At 60.3% G+C, this 9,481-nt stretch overlaps 1 pseudogene; it reads left to right on the top strand.

Annotated features, from left to right (window-relative positions):
• The first annotated feature begins 9,396 nt into the window (after positions 1 to 9,396).
• Positions 9,397 to 9,481, top strand: part of LOC136571200 (5.8S ribosomal RNA) — a 133-nt pseudogene continuing 48 nt past the window's right edge.

Raw genomic sequence — 9,481 nt, 5'->3', positions numbered from 1 at the left:
TGGTGTGCATTTCATGGACCTCTCTCAATCCTATAAAAGTATTATAGCCCTGATTTAAAATAGGCTGGTATGAACCAACTTGGAGAGACAGAGACTAAAATGGCTTATGGGCTGAAGCCTCGTGTGTTTCCGTGTCACTCGTGGCACCGCCTGGAGTACATCTCCTGTCGTGACCTCTTTCTTTCATGTCCAGTGCTCTCACCACTGAACATGGACCAGAGCTGCTTCTAGGGTCGTCTTTTTAAGGATGCTCTGTCCTGTTCCAAAAAGAGCACAGTCTCACCTTTGGGACACCTGTCCCCCCCATATTTTTTCACCCCCTGGGGCCGAGGGGCACCAACACTGAACCCTCTTGGTTCTGAGGCATTGCCTCCCCCTAGATGCAGTCTCTGTATCACAAGGAACAGGGTTCTGTCCATGGCTGTACAAAGAGTCCAGCAAAAGCCACTCCATCATCTCTTCCCACTAAGATTCTTCTCTATTCTTCCACTATCTCTCGCTTGCCCAGACCTCTCTCACACTTGCACAGCTGTACTGTGTCAAAGCTGCTGGGGTGGAAAAATGGGGGGGTTCAGGTGTGGGTGTTCCTGGTAATAGCAGAGCCAGAGGCCCTGTGGATTCTTGTGCTTTGCTGCAGGTGCAGGGAAGCGTGTGTTATGTGGGGAAATGGCAGGCACTGGGGCCCTTGTGCCCTAAGCAGAGCAGCTGAGCTTCTGCTGCTGCTGTCAGAGAAGAGAAGCAAAGCTCACCTTTGCCACATCTTGAAAACAGCTCTGGTATTGACTCTTCCCCTTCATGGAGTAGCATGGTTCGGCAGGAGTGTATGCTGTGTTGAGTCCCAGAATCCTGGGCAAGGTGTAGGTGCCAGGAGCTGGAAATGGAATAGGAAGACAGCGTAGGTCAGCCTTGTGGGAAAGGGTGCAATGCCTTGGGTGGAAGAGAGTCAGCCTGCCAAGCTGGCTGTGAGGAGCAGAAAGGCTATCCTGCCCCTCATGCCAGTGCCTCTGGCTTTTGTTGCATGTGGTGTGCCTTGGCTGTTTGAAAGCAGAGGTGCCGGTTCTTGTGTGAGATGGGAGAAGTTGGTGCTGTGGGACGGCACAAAGCTTGTTGAGCGCACACTGCCTCTTGCTGCGCAGGCTTTTTGCTAGGCCTGTTGAAGAAGCTGCAGATACTCCCTGCAGGACACGCAGGCTGTAAGAGTGTCCATTTCCCCACGTTCCATACCTGGTGTTGGGAAACCTCTTAAACCCTTGGCTCAGGGTGCCAGGCTATTGGCCGGTGCCGTATGGAAGACGTGTTTACTGGCAGGATCCGTGGTGTAGTCTTTATTAACTACACTACAACTATATATAAAAAGGAACACACACAGGAAAATGAAAACCTTACATTTCCTCCTCCCCCAAACAAATTTCCAATACAATACATCTATTCCCCAAATCACCAACTCTTGGTCCAGCACCACCCTTCAGACAATCAGTCCTCAGTTCATTAAGAGGAGAGGAGTCCTTCTTGTACCATGGGCTTCCCCTGGAAACACAGCTGAAGCCTCGTGTGTTTCCGTGTCACTCGTGGCACCCCCCGGAGTACATCTGCCGTCGTGACCTCTTCCTTTCATGTCCAGTGCTCTCACCACTGAATATGGACCAGAGCTGCTTCTAGGGTTGTCTTTTTTAAGGATGCTTTATCCTGATCCAAAAAAGGCACAGTCTCTCCTTTGGGACACCTGTCCCCACAATCTCTCCTTTGGGACACCTGTCCCTCCCATATTTTTCCACCCCCTGGGGCCAAGGGGCACCAACACTGAACCCTCTTGGTTCTGTGGCCATTGCCTCCCCCTAGAATGCAGTCTCTGTGTCACAAGGAACATGGTTCTGTCCATGGCTGTACAAAAAGAGTCCAGCAAAAGCCACTCCATCATCTCTTCCCACTAGGATTCTTCTCTAATCTTCTACTATCTCTCACTCGCCCAGACCTCTCTCACACTTGCACATTCCTTCCTCATCTTCCACTCTGTCTTCTAGGAGAGGTCAATGATCTGTAAAGTTCTCATTCTCCGAGAAGGAGTTAAAAGCTCCTACAAGCGGCCGGTGCACCCCCCCCTTCTTCTCCGTCCCAGCCCTGCTGCCAGCACAGGCCCATGTTTATCAAGTTTCAAGGTTACAGTCTCAGGTAGCAGCTCTCTCTCTCTCTCTCTCTCTGTGTCTCTCAGGGGTGGCTGCCCGATGGCTCCTGGTGTTTCCCTCTCTCTCTCTCTCTTCCACCCTTCCACCCCCGGGGTCAGGCCTACCTCTCCCGGCCACATGGCTTTTCCCCTCCCCCTGCCCAGCCAGCAGCTGGGCCGGGGGAGAGACCCGAACTCTTTCCCGCCGGAAACCCAAAAGGACCCTCCCAGGGGAGAGCTCTGCTTTTAACCCCGTGTTCTCAGAGGCGTGTCCAATGTCCCAATGGCCAGGTTAAATGCCAATATTAAAGCCTGAATATCCATTGGCCCAAAACACAGCATCCCAAAAAACACATTTCCTGTCAAATCACCACAAGAAGCCAGCATTATATTCCAAAAATAAGCCTTATTATTTCATAGATACCTGGAATCATCCCAATTTTGTCCATTTCAAGGCCGATTCTTTAATTATCCTGAGGCCTATTGCCTTTTGGGATGTTACTTATCTCAAACTACATCCTGCATCCTGTTTTCTCATGAACATCTGAAAAAGTCTGTTTTGTGACACTAATTCCATATCCTTTTCCTCTCTTACTTTTTAACAAATATTTTCTAAAATATTTAAAATATAGTTACAATTGTTAGCATGAATCAGATTCATCTATCACACTGTTGAGCAAGAAATTGGCAGCAAGAGCCATGTAACACACTGGTTAAGGATTGCCCAGAGAAAGCAGGGGAGAGTTTTCTCCAAGCAATGCCTCTGTTCCAGAATCATTTGCTGTTGTTTAGGGCCCGTGGGTCCGCCTTGGCAGCGGCGGTGGTCCCAGCCGGCGTTGTTGAAGCCGTCGCCCTTCCTTGGCCTTAAGCCGGGGACCCGCGTTGTGGCGGGCAGAATCTTTTGGCCCAGTTTTTTTTTTTTTTACGGGTCCGGCACCCGACGGAGAGCCCCCCCAGACTGGTCCTGGGCGAGGCGGTGGCGCCTCGCCTACCTCGGTCGTGGCCAGATCGACTGAGCTGCTTATGCCAGGCGGGGCCGGGTTTGCTGTGCCAGGTCTGTTGCTTTTTGTTGAGGCGGGCGGAGTTGGGGGGGTGCCCACCAGGCCTCCGTGGGCCTTTTTATTTTTCTCTCGCGGCCCTAAGCCGCGGCACCGAGAAGCGTTGTGATGAAGGCGTGAGCGGGATGCTGGTGGGTCCATCGTGGGGAGGTAGTGATGTGTGTACTTCGGCCCCCACCCTGGGCCCCCGGCCCTGTGGCCCCCGTGGCTAGCATGGGTCATTGGGAACGCGCCTCCGTGTGCCTTTTTTATCGTGCCATCCCCCGGCTTTTTTTTCCAGAAGGGAAAGCCAACCGCCGCGAGGCCGGGCAAAAGCTGGTAGCCCGTGGCGCCAGGTCGGTGGCACTTTTTTTCGCACGCTCGGCCGGGTTCCCTGGGTCGGAAGGGGGGGGGGGGGGGGCGGCGCCGCTGAGTCCCCCTCCGCCCGGCGGGGGCCAGTCCAGTCCCGCCGTTGCCTAGCCGAAAGGGGAGCCGTTGTTGGCTGTGGGTGGGTGGCGGCACCCCCCGTGCTCCTCTGCTGCTGCGAGCAATCCGATCCGCAGGTGGGCTGGGCAGCCGTCGCCGTTGTCCCAGGACCGTGGCCGTGGGGCCCTGGTCGCTGTTCGTGCAGCTCCTTCCCGGAGCTGCGGCTGATCGATGTGGCTTTTCGGGTGTCGTTGGAGAGGGCCCCCGGCGGGCCGGCTGTCCTTCCGAGGCTTCTCTGGGGGGAGAAGCCACGGGGAAGCCACGGCGGGGGGCGTCCGGTGCTCAGACAGGGCGGTCTCCTTTCCAATTCGCTTCCCGTCGCAGGCGAGGTGTCGGCCTCCCGCTGGCCTGGGGAAGGGCGTCTTTACCGTCCTGAGCTATGTGACGGCCGCATGGTCCCGCGAGCTTTAAGGTGTCCTTAAAAAACCACAAAAGGTGCCAGTGCCGGCTCCGGTCCAGGTAGCGCCCGTGTGGGTGCCAGCCACGAGCAGCGTGGGGCGGCGGTGCGGCTGGAGCTGAGCCGCGAGAAGGGAGAGAGGCAAGAAAGAAAAGAGAGGGCGAAAGTGCCCGAACGCGATGGGGCGCAAATGTGGGTGGAACAGAGCCCGGTCCGTGCGCTCCTTTGCCGTTCCGCTGCCTGCTGCAGAGCGAGCCACCCCGGCTGAAAAGGGGCCTCGAAGTCTGGGCTGTGCTTGCCTCGTCGGGTCGCTGCCTCCTCTAGCACGTCCGGTGCCTTCCGCGCGGCCCGGAGAGGGGGCGCGCTGAGATGGGGTTCGCTCCCTGTGAGTGGGGCCCCGCTCGGCCCAACCTCGCCGGCGACCTTTCGGTGGGTGGGTTTTTCTCAACTTTGTAGGGGGGGCGGGTCAGCCCCGGCCGAGCCCTGTTCCGCACTGCACCCGTCATTTCGAGCGCGAGGCCAAGGGTCGAACTGGGGCATGGGCCCCGGGAAAAAAAGCGAGAGAGAGGGAGACGAAGCCTCGCGCTCCATCCGAGTGGCGAAAAGCTGCGCAGCGGTCCCGGCTCCTTGCCCCTGGAGTCGCGGGAAGGGCCGGCCGCTGGGGTCCGCCGTTGACGAGGGGCATCCCTCTCTCGTGGCACCATTCCCCACCCCAGGCGCCACCGGGCCACGATGAGGCTGGCTGCCGTCCCTGCTGCCAGCGCCCGTCACCACCATGCCGCCACTCGCTGCTGTGTCTTCGTCCGCGATGCTGCTCCCGCGGGGCAAAGTGGCAAAAGGAGCTGGGGGCGGTCAGGGTTTGGCGCAAGGCGAGTTTGCTGGCGGGCCAGGCACGTCTGGGCGCTCCGTCCGGGCGCTTGCGCGACGCTTCGCGGCGCTGCCATGGGCGGCGGCTACCTGGTTGATCCTGCCAGTAGCATATGCTTGTCTCAAAGCTTAAGCCATGCATGTCTAAGTACACACGGGAGGGACAGTGAAACTGCAAATGGCTCATTAAATCAGTTATGGTTCCTTTGGTCGCTCCTCTCCTGCTCCTTGGATAGCTGTGGTAATTCTAGAGCTAATACATGCCGACGAGCACCGACCCCCGGGGACGCGTGCATTTATCAGACCAAAATCAACCCGGGCCCGCCTGGCAGCTGTGGTTACTATAGATAACCTCGAGCTGATCACACGTCCCCACGGTGGCGACGACCCATTCGAATGTCTGCCCTATCAACTTTCGATGGTACTGTCTGTGCCTACCATGGTGACCACGGGTGACGGGGAATCAGGGTTCGATTCCAGAGATGGAGCCTGAGAAACGGCTACCACATCCAAGGAAGGCAGCAGGCGCGCAAATTACCCACTCCCGACCCAGGGAGGCAGTGACAAAAAATAACAATACAGGACTCTTTTGAGGCCCTGTAATTGGAATGAGCGCACTTTAAATCCTTGAGCGAGGATCCATTGGAGGGCAAGTCTGGTGCAAGCAGCCGCGGTAATTCCAGCTCCAATAGCATATCTTAAAGTTGCTGCAGTTAAAAAGCTCGTAATTGGATCTTGGGATCGAGCTGGCGGTCCGCCGCGAGGCAAGCCACCGCCTGTCCTGGCCCCTGCCTCTCGGCGCCCCCTCGATGCTCTTAGCTGAGTGTCCCACTAGGCCCAAAGCGTTTACTTTGGCAAAATTAGAGTGTTCAAAGCGGGCCGGCCGCCGGCATACTGCAGCTAGGAATAATGGAATAGGACTCCGGTTCTATTTTGTTGGTTTTCGGAAACGGGGCCATGATTAAGAGGGACGTCTGGGGGCATTCGTATTGTGCCGCTAGAGGTGAAATTCTTGGACCAGCGCAAGACGGCCTAAAGTGAAATCATTTGCCAAGAATGTTTTCATTAATCAAGAACGAAAGTTGGAGGTTCGAAGACAATCAGATACCATCGTAGTTCTGACCATAAACGATGCTGACTGGCGATCTGGCGGTGTTATTCCCATGACCCGCCGGGCAGCTCCCAGGAAACCCAAGTCTTTGAGTTCCGGGGGAAGTATGGTTGCAAAGCTGAAACTTAAAGGAATTGACAGAAGGGCACCACCAGGAGTGGAGCCTGCGGCTTAATTTGACTCAACACGGGAAACCTCACCCGGCCCGGACACGGACAGGAATGACAGATTGAGAGCTCTTTCTCGATTCCGATGGCCGTTCTTAGTTGGTGGAGCAATTTGTCTGGTTAATTCCGATAAGGAACGAGACTCTGGCATGCTAACTAGTTACGCGACCCCCGAGCGGTCGGCGTCCAACTTCTTAGAGGGACAAGTGGCGTTCAGCCACCCGAGATTGAGCAATAACAGGCCTGTGATGCCCTTAGATGTCCAGGGCCGCACGCGCGCTACACTGACTGGTTCAGCTTGTGCCTACACTCCGCCGGCAGGCGTGGGTAACCCGTTGAACCCCATTGGTGATGGGGATGGGGGATTGCAATTCTTCCTCGTGAACGAGGAATTCCCAGTAAGTGCAGGTCATAAGCACGCATTGATTAAGTCCCTGCCCTTTGTACACACCTCCCGTCGCTACTACAGATTGGATGGTTTAGTGAGGTCCTCAGATTGGCTCCGGCGGAGTCGGCCACGGCCCTGCCGGAGTGTCGAGAAGACAGTCGAACTTGACTATCTAAAGGAAATAAAAGTCGTAACAAGGTTTTGTGGGTGAACCTGCGGAAAGATCATTACTGGTGGGGCTTGGCCCCGGCCGCGTTGTGCCAGTCGCCACCGGGGGCCACACGCCCTTCCCCTTCGCTGCACTCCGCAGCCCCAGAGAGAGAGAGACAGGAGGCGTGCAGCACCTCCAGGCACGGGGGGTCAGATGGGGGAGAGGGAAGTAAATCCGCTTGGCGCGGCGAAGCGCGCCACGTGCGCCGGCCACCGTGCGCGTGGGCAGGGCTCTCCCCGCGCTACACCGCGCATCGTGGCCGGGTCTAGAAGCATGGCACGCTGGCCGCTGTCGCGCCAGCTTGCCCACCCGCCCCCCCCACCACCCCCCCCTACCCCGGCCTTGCGCCGGTCTGCCGCCGGTTCATCCCCGCCAGAGAGCGCGGGCGTGGCTGCAGGCCCCCGAGCCTCTCGCCGCCACAGCCAGCGCCGCTGAACGCCAGTCGCCGGCATGCCATGTGCGGGTGCCCTGGCGCGCCCCTAGTTCTCCCGAGCTCAGCTCTCCTCGGCGTGCGCGTGAGAAAGCCGCACGGGTGTCAGGAGGGAGGGGTGCTCGGCACGGCCCCTTCCCGGAGGCGCTCGTCCCTTCCCTCGCTGCTTTGCCCGTCGAGCGACGGCCGTCCGTCCAGCCGTGGCCCCTGTCAGCAGCTGAGGTGGAAAGGGCTAGGGAACCGGGTGGCGGGGGGGCACCGAGCCACAGCGGTCCTCTTGGGCGCGCAGGGCCAGGCTACTGAGGGAAACCCCGGGCTCCGAGAAGGACGTGGCAGTGGTGGCGGCAGATGTCGGGCGCGCCCCCACTGGTGCACGCTCCCCCAAAGGCAGCAGCAGGGGAGGCACCCCGGTGGGGCCATGCAGGTCGTTTCCCTCGCCCTGGGGCCAGGTACCTAGCGCTCCGTGCCTCGGCGGTCCCCCCAGTTTTTTTCCCTCGGCATCGTCAAATGCGGCTGGTTTGTCGAAAGGGGCCGGCAGGGCCAGGTGGCGGTTTAAAGACTCGGGTGGCTCGGCGCGGCCCGCCGTGGTGGTTGCGGTACCGGCGGCGGTGGCGGCAGGCATGCCGGGCAGTGGCCGTGTGGGGCGGCACTGAGGGGTGGAGAGCAGCTACTCCCACCGATCCCCTGCGGTGGTTGTCCCGTCGCCACCGGCTGCGCTCCTCCGTCGCCGTCGTTGTCCCGCCGTGCGCTGCGGGGGTAAACCGTGCTGCGCCGGGGAGGGGCACCCTTTCCCCCCCCCCTGTGGCCCACGGGGGCCGACCTATTCGCCTCGCCGTAATGGGCGACGCCAGCAGAGAGCGCGCCCTCTCTACCCTTCCTCAGCCGCGGGGTCACGGCCGCCGGGGCTCACCTTCTCTCTCTCTCCTTGGCCCACCGCCGCGGTCTCTGGCGCGCACGGCGCCACGTCCAGCGCCTCTCCTCCCCTCGATGGCCTTTTCTCCTCGAACACGCACCGGCAGCACTGTTGTCTGCCGGCCGTCCTCTGGCTCGACTGCCCGCCCGCTGGTGGGGGCGAGCGCTCGGCAGGCCCTCTGGTGGCGGAGGCCCGCGAGCGCAGGTGACCCCGTGCCAAGCAGCCGCGGCGCCGCTCGACGGGTGTCCCTCCCTGCGGGGACGGTCAGCCGGAAGGCACCCGCCATCGGCCGGCGGCAGTGCCATCCGGGGCCCCGCTCGTCGCATCCTCCATCGCCCTTCCCAGCCGCGTGTGGGCCGCAGGAAGGCACGCGGGGCGGCTGCGGGGGCACTTCTCCCTGCCCGGTCTCCACGTGCAAATGAGGAGTGCGGGCCTTGCCCCCCGTCTCAGCGCCGTACCGCCTTAAGCCGGGCGCGTGCCCGAGGTAAGGGGCCCCAGTTGTGCGAAGCGGCGGTGGCAGTCCCGGGAGTGCAGCCCCGGCGGTGGCGGAGTCTGCCGTCCGGCAGCCCTCGGGCGCCGGCGACGCCAGCTCAGGTCTCAGTCGCGCCCACCTCCAGGGCCGGCGGTAGAGCGCGTCCATTGTTTGCTCGCCCGTCCGGTAGGGGAGCAGTCCCGCGGGAGGCGCCCCGGCGGGGGCCGGTCGTCATCACGTGCCGTCTCGAGCTGGGGGAAGGCCGTGCAGTGCGGGAAGAGAAAAGCCAGCCGCGCAGCGGTGCGGCGGTGCTCTGCGAGGCCTGCGGCTTTGGGGGCCAAGGGATATCCGGCATGTGCGGGGCCCGACGGCTGCGCGCCCCCGGCCACATGCCGTGTGTGTTGTGCGTGTCGTCCTGTGAAAGCGAGAAGCGGGCGGGCCGCTGTGCCCTCCCACATTCCGGTGCGAGCCGCCTGGCCCTCCGTGCGGAGGCCGGGCCGAGCCTGGGCGCCTGGGCTGCCTCCGAAGGACGGCATTTGTGAAGTCGGTGTCTCCCCTCGCAGGGGGAGGCGGTCGCGGGCGCGGGCTGCCCCGCCTCTCGGCCAGCCTTCAGAGCGTGGGTTGCTCCAGTTGTTTTTTTTCCCCTTTCGTTTCTGAGTGCTCGTACGGTCGAAGTCAGGCGCGCGCCCCCGCGTCCTCGGCGCCACAGTAAAAAAAAAGGGGCCGCTTGGCGTGAGCAGTGCCTGAAAGCCAGACAACTCTTAGCGGTGGATGAAGAACGCAGCTAGCTGCGAGAATTAATGTGAATTGCAGGACACATTGATCATCGACACTTTGAACG

This window comes from Molothrus aeneus, unplaced genomic scaffold, assembly GCF_037042795.1.
Source record: "Molothrus aeneus isolate 106 unplaced genomic scaffold, BPBGC_Maene_1.0 scaffold_98, whole genome shotgun sequence".
Lineage (NCBI taxonomy): Eukaryota > Metazoa > Chordata > Aves > Passeriformes > Icteridae > Molothrus > Molothrus aeneus.
Note: the sequence above shows the minus strand (reverse complement) of the source record. Positions and strands in the feature narration are given on the sequence as shown.